This window comes from Triticum dicoccoides, chromosome 3A, assembly GCF_002162155.2.
Source record: "Triticum dicoccoides isolate Atlit2015 ecotype Zavitan chromosome 3A, WEW_v2.0, whole genome shotgun sequence".
Classification (NCBI taxonomy): domain Eukaryota; kingdom Viridiplantae; phylum Streptophyta; class Magnoliopsida; order Poales; family Poaceae; genus Triticum; species Triticum dicoccoides.
The window spans coordinates 639424089-639431091 of NC_041384.1; positions in this window are offsets into that span (position 1 = coordinate 639424089).

Consider the following 7003-nt stretch of genomic DNA (forward strand, 5'->3'; position numbering starts at 1 on the left):
AACTACTACAACTAGTAATGAATTTTACATAGAGTCACAAGTCGACACACAGGTCGTTATACAATATAATGACAGCACTTTGGCTCCTGCCGGCTGCCAAACATGACACGCAGGCCATGTATAATTTACACACATGCATCACATACACATGAGCCATACTATTCACATCAAACCCTGCAAAATAAAGTTATGCATAGAATCCCATTCTATCAGTTTGAGTGATCGTGTACGAAATACAAGGCGCTACGCACACGACGGTCCCATTGGTAGGGGTAGATCGTGACCGATCTCATCTGATCTGACCGATCTCATCGATCATTGCGAATCTGATTCGGATTTATGTTTCACTGTTAAACCCGATGGTGGATAACCGACCGGTAGGGGTAGATCGTGTCACAACCTCATCGATCCCAATCAACAGAAAACATAGCCACATCAATCCCCATGTGCAGTTGATCTCATCAACCGTGCACACAACCATTCTTATCAATGACAACAGATCTCATCTATTGCCTCCACATATCTAATATGCATACGATTTGAATCCAAATCATATAGCAGAGGCTCTGATACCACTTTTGTGATCTACGGTAGGGTGCGTCGACTGAAAATTAAAATTTCCTACGCGCAGAACAACCAAGAACATGCTATGGGAGATGGATCACAGTTCGTTACCACTAGACGCGCAGTGCCGTGCAGCGGAAGAAGAGTTGGGGCAGCACGTCCGCGTAGATCGTCTCCTCCTTGTCCGATCTCCCTCGTACAACCGGTGGTCGGTTCCCACGTACAGGTTCGCCGGAGCGGCGCAAGTGCACCGCCTCTAACGGTATCCGCGCGTGCAAGAGGAACGTCGTGCGGCAGACTGCTAGGTCCGATCACACAACCGGCAGTGAGTGGAGGTGTCTATTCGCAACACATGCAAACCCTAGTGACAGCGCCAAAGCGATCAGCCGCGTGAGTGTGCGGCACCTCCACTACATATAGGCGTCCGTCGTGGGCTCAACACTTGGGCTTCGCATGGACCCTAAAGCCCATAAGTCTACTCGGCCACAATCCGAATACAGTTCGGATCACATTCGACTAGTGTCCTCAAATCCGACCTCGTAGGTTCCTTCCCTTAAGCGCGCGACCCCTTAGGTTCAAGTCGGCTTGGTCGCAGTTCGGATCACCTCCGAACTGCACGGTTGGTAGCAGCCTCTAGCAAGGCATGCCGAACACCAAGCAGACTATGAAGCTGGTTAGCGAACTTGTACATCACACTGAAGGAAATATGCCCTAGAGGCAATAATAAAGTTATTATTTATTTCCTTATTTCATGATAAATGTTTATTATTCATGCTAGAATTGTATTAACCGGAAACATAATACATGTGTGAATACATAGACAAACAGAGTGTCACTAGTATGCCTCTACTTGACTAGCTCGTTGATCGAAGATGGTTATATTTCCTAGCCATAGACATGAGTTGTCATTTGATTAACGGGATCACATCATTAGGAGAATGATGTGATTGACTTGACCCATTCCATTAGCTTAGCACTTGATCGTTTAGTTTGTTGCTATTGCTTTCTTCATAACTTATACATGTTCCTATGACTATGAGATTATGCAACTCCCGTTTATCGGAGGAACACTTTGTGTGCTACCAAAGTCACATCGTAACTGGGTGATTATAAAGGTGATCTACGGGTGTCTCCGAAGGTACTTGTTGGGTTGGCGTATTTTGAGATTAGGATTTGTCACTCCGATTGTCGGAGAGGTATCTCCGGGCCCTCTCATTAATGCACATCACTTAAGCCTTGCAAGCAATGCAACTAATAAGTTAGTTGCAAGATGATGTATTACAGAACAAGTAAAGAGACTTGCCGGTAATGAGATTGAACTAGGTATTGAGATACCGACGATCGAATCTCGGGCAAGTAACATACCGATGACAAAGGGAACAAACGTATGTTGTTATGCGGTCTGAGCGATAAAGATCTTCGTAGAATATGTAGGAGCCAATATGAGCATCCAGGTTCCGCTATTGGTTATTGACCGGAGACGTGTCTCGGTCATGTCTACATTGTTCTTGAACCTGTAGGGTCCGCACGCTTAATGTTATGATGACAGTTTCATTATGAGTTTATATATTTTGATGTACTGAAGGTTGTTCGGAGTCCCGGATGTGATCACGGACTTGACGAGGAGTCTCGAAATGATCGAGACATAAAGATCTGTTGGAAATATGCCCTAGAGGCAATAATAAATTAGTTATTATTATATTTCCTTGTTCATGATAATCGTTTATTATCCATGCTAGAATTGTACTAATAGGAAACTCAGATACATGTGTGGATACATAGACAACACCATGTCCCTAGTAAGCCTCTAGTTGACTAGCTCGTTGATCAATAGATGGTTACGGTTTCCTGACCATGGACATTGGATGTCATTGATAATGGGATCACATCATTAGGAGAATGATGTGATGGACAAAGACCCAATCCTAAGCCTAGCACAAGATCATGTAGTTCGTATGCTAAAGCTTTTCTAATGTCAAGTATCATTTCCTTAGACCATGAGATTTTGCAACTCCCAGATACCGTAGGAGTGCTTTGGGTGTGCCAAACGTCACAACGTAACTGGGTGGCTATAAAGGTACACTACAGGTATCTCCGAAAGTGTCTGTTGGGTTGGCACGAATCAAGACTGGGATTTGTCACTCCGTGTAAACGGAGAGGTATCTCTGGGCCCACTCGGTAGGACATCATCATAATGTGCACAATGTGATCAAGGAGTTGATCACGGGATGATGTGTTACGGAACGAGTAAAGAGACTTGCCGGTAACGAGATTGAACAAAGGTATCGGGATACCGACGGTCGAATCTCAGGCAAGTAACATACCGATAGACAAAGGGAATTGTATGCGGGATTGATTGTATCCTCGACATCGTGGTTCATCCGATGAGATCGTCGTGGAACATGTGGGAGCCAACATGGGTATCCAGATCCCGCTGATGGTTATTGACCGGAGAGTCATCTCGGTCATGTCTGCATGGTTCCCGAACCCGTAGGGTCTACACACTTAAGGTTCGGTGACGCTAGGGTTGTAGGGATATGTATATGCAGTAACCCGAATGTTGTTCGGAGTCCCGGATGAGATCCCGGACGTCACGAGGAGTTCCGGAATGGTCCGGAGGTAAAGAATTATATATAGGAAGTGCTGTTTCGGCCATCGGGACAAGTTCCGGGGTCACCGGTATTGTACCGGGACCACCAGAAGGGTCCCGGGGGTCCACCGGGTGGGGCCACCTATCCCGGAGGGCCCCATGGGCTGAAGTGGGAAGGGATCCAGCCCAAAGTGGGCTGGGGCGCCACTTCCCCCTAGGGCCCATGCGCCTAAGGGTGGGGAAACCCTAAGGAAGAGTGCTAAGAGGGGAAGGCACCTCCTAGGTGCCTTGGGGAGGAGGGATTCCTCCCTTGGCCGCCGCCCCCTAGGATATTGGATCTCCTAGGGCCGGCGCCCCCCCCTAGGCCCCCCTATATATAGTGGGGGACATGGAGGACTTCTCACTTTGGCCTTTGGTGCCTCCCTCTCCCTCTCCAACACCTCCTCCTCCTCCATAGTGCTTAGCGAAGCCCTGCCGGAGTACTGCAGCTTCACCACCACCACGCCGTCGTGCTGCTGCTGAAGCCATCCTCCATCAACCTCTCCTCCCCCCTTGCTGGATCAAGAAGGAGGAGACGTCGCTGCTCCGTACGTGTGTTGAACGCGGAGGTGCCGTCCGTTCGGCGCTAGGATCATCGGTGATTTGGATCACGACGAGTACAACTCCATCAACCCCGTTCTCTTGAACGCTTCCGCGCACGATCTACAAGGGTATGTAGATCTACTCCTCCCTCGTTGCTAGATGACTCCATAGATAGATCTTGGTGACACGTAGGAAAATTTTGAATTTATGCTACGTTACCCAACAAGATCGATATATTGGACGACTATATTTGGACACCGGAAAGGTTCCAGGTGAGATTGGGACAATACCGGATCACCGGGAGGTTATCGGAACCCCTCGGGAGGTATATGGGCCTTATTGGGCCTTAGTGGAAAGGAGCAAGGGAGGGGCCGCCCCCCCCCCCAAGCCCAATCCGAATTGGGAAGGGGGGCGGCCCCCCTTTCCTTCCTCCATCCTTCCTCTTCCTTCCCTCTCCTACTCCTAATAGGAAAAAGGGGAGTCCTACTCCCTGTGGGAGTTGGACTCCCCCCTAGGGCGTGCCACCCTCCTTGGCCGGCCCCCTCCTCCACTCCTTTATATACGGGGGTAAGGGGGCACCCCATGGACACAACAATTGATCATTGATCTCTTAGCCGTGTGCGGTGCCCCCCTCCACCATAATCCTCGATAATATTGTAGCGGTGCTTAGGCGAAGCCCTGCGATGGTAGAACATCAAGATCGTCACCACGCCGTCGTGCTGACGGAACTCTTCCCCGACACTTTGCTGGATCGGAGTCTGGGGATCGTCATCGAGCTGAACGTGTGCTAGAACTCGGAGGTGTCGTAGTTTCGGTGCTTGATCGGTCGGGCCGTGAAGACGTACGACTACATCAACCGCGTTGTGCTAATGCTTCTGCTTCCGGTCTATGAGGGTACGTAGACAACACTCTAACCTCTCGTTGCTATGCATCACCATGATCTTGCGTGTGCATAGGAAAATTTTGAAATTACTACGTTCCCCAACAGTGGCATCCGAGCCTAGGTTTTATGCATTGATGTTATATGCACGAGTAGAACACAAGTGAGTTGTGGGTGATATAAGTCGTACTGCTTACCAGCATGTCATACGTTGGTTCGGCGGTATTGTTGGATGAAGCGGCCCGGACCGACATTACGCGTACGCTTACGCGAGACTGGTTCTACCGACGTGCTTTGCACACAGGTGGCTGGCGGGTGTCAGTTTCTCCAATTTTAGTTGAACTAAGTGTGGCTACGCCCGGTCCTTGCGAAGGTTAAAACAGCACCAACTTGACAAACTATCGTTGTGGTTTTGATGCATAGGTAAGAACGGTTCTTGCTAAGCCCGTAGCAGCCACGTAAAACTTGCAACAACAAAGTAGAGGACGTCTAACTTGTTTTTGCAGGGCATGTTGTGATGTGATATGGTCAAGACATGATGCTAAATTTTATTGTATGAGATGATCATGTTTTGTAACCGAGTTATCGGCAACTGGCAGGAGCCATATGGTTGTCGCTTTATTGTATGCAATGCAATCGCGCTGTAATGCTTTACTTTATCACTAAGCGGTAGCGATAGTCGTGGAAGCATAAGATTGGCGAGACGACAACGATGCTACGATGGAGATCAAGGTGTCGCGCCGGTGACAATGGTGATCATGACGATGCTTCAGAGATGGAGATCACAAGCACAAGATGATGATGGCCATATCATATCACTTATATTGATTGCATGTGATGTTTATCTTTTATGCATCTTATCTTGCTTTGATTGACGGTAGCATTATAAGATGATCTCTCACTAAATTTCAAGATAAAAGTGTTCTCCCTGAGTATGCACCGTTGCCAAAGTTCGTCGTGCCCAGACACCACGTGATGATCGGGTGTGATAAGATCTACGTCCATCTACAACGGGTGCAAGCCAGTTTTGCACACGCAGAATACTCAGGTTAAACTTGACGAGCCTAGCATATGCAGATATGGCCTCGGAACACTGAGACCGAAAGGTCGAGCGTGAATCATATAGTAGATATGATCAACATAGTGATGTTCACCATTGAAAACTACTCCATTTCACGTGATGATCAGTTATGGTTTAGTTGATTTGGATCACGTGATCACTTAGAAGATTAGAGGGATGTCTTTCTAAGTGGGAGTTCTTAAGTAATATGATTAATTGAACTTTAATTTATCATGAACTTAGTCCTGATAGTATTAGCATATCTATGTTGTAGATCAATAGCTCGCGTTTAGCTCCCCTGTTTTATTTTTGATATGTTCCTAGAGAAAACTAAGTTGAAAGATGTTAGTAGCAATGATGCGGATTGGATCCGTGATCTGAGGTTTATCCTCATTGCTGCACAGAAGAATTATGTCCTTAATGCACCGCTAGGTGACAGATCTATTGCAGGAGCAGATGTAGACGTCATGAACATTTGGCTAGCTCAATATGATGACTACTTGATAGTTTAGTGCACCATGCTTAACAGCTTAGAATCGGGACTTCAAAGACGTTTTGAATGTCATGGTCATTTGGATGTTCCAGGAGTTGAAGTTAATATTTCAAGCAAATACCCGAGTTGAGAGATATGAAGTCTCCAACAAGTTCTATAGCTAAAAGATGGAGGAGAATAGCTCAAGCAGTGAGCATGTGTTCAGATTGTCTGGGTACTACAATCGCTTGAATCAAGTGGGAGTTAATCTTCCAGATAAAATAGTGATTGACAGAATTCTCTAGTCACCATCACCAAGTTAGTAGAACTTCGTGATGAACTATAGTATGCAACGGATGATGAAAATGATTTCCGAGCTTTTCATGATGATGAAATCGATGAAGGTAGAAATCAAGAAAGAGCATCAAGTGTTGATGATTAACAAGACCACTAGTTTCATGAAAAGGGCAAAGGGAAAGAAAGGGAACTTCAAGAAGAACGGCAAGCAAGTTGCTGATCAAGTGAAGAAGCCCAAGTCTGGTCCTAAGCCTGAGACTAAGTGCTTCTACTGCAAAGGGACTGGTCACTAGAAGCGGAACTGCCCCAAGTATTTGGCGGATAAGAAGGATGGCAAAGTGAACAAAGGTGTATTTGATATACAGATTACTGATGTGTATTTTACTAGTGTTCGTAGCAACCCCTCGGTATTTGATACTGGTTCAGTTGCTAAGAGTAGTAACTCGAAACAGGAGTTGCAGAATGAATAGAGACTAGTTAAGGGTGAAGTGACGATGTGTATTGGAAATGGTTCCAAGATTGATATGATCATCATCGCACACTCCCTATACTTTCGAG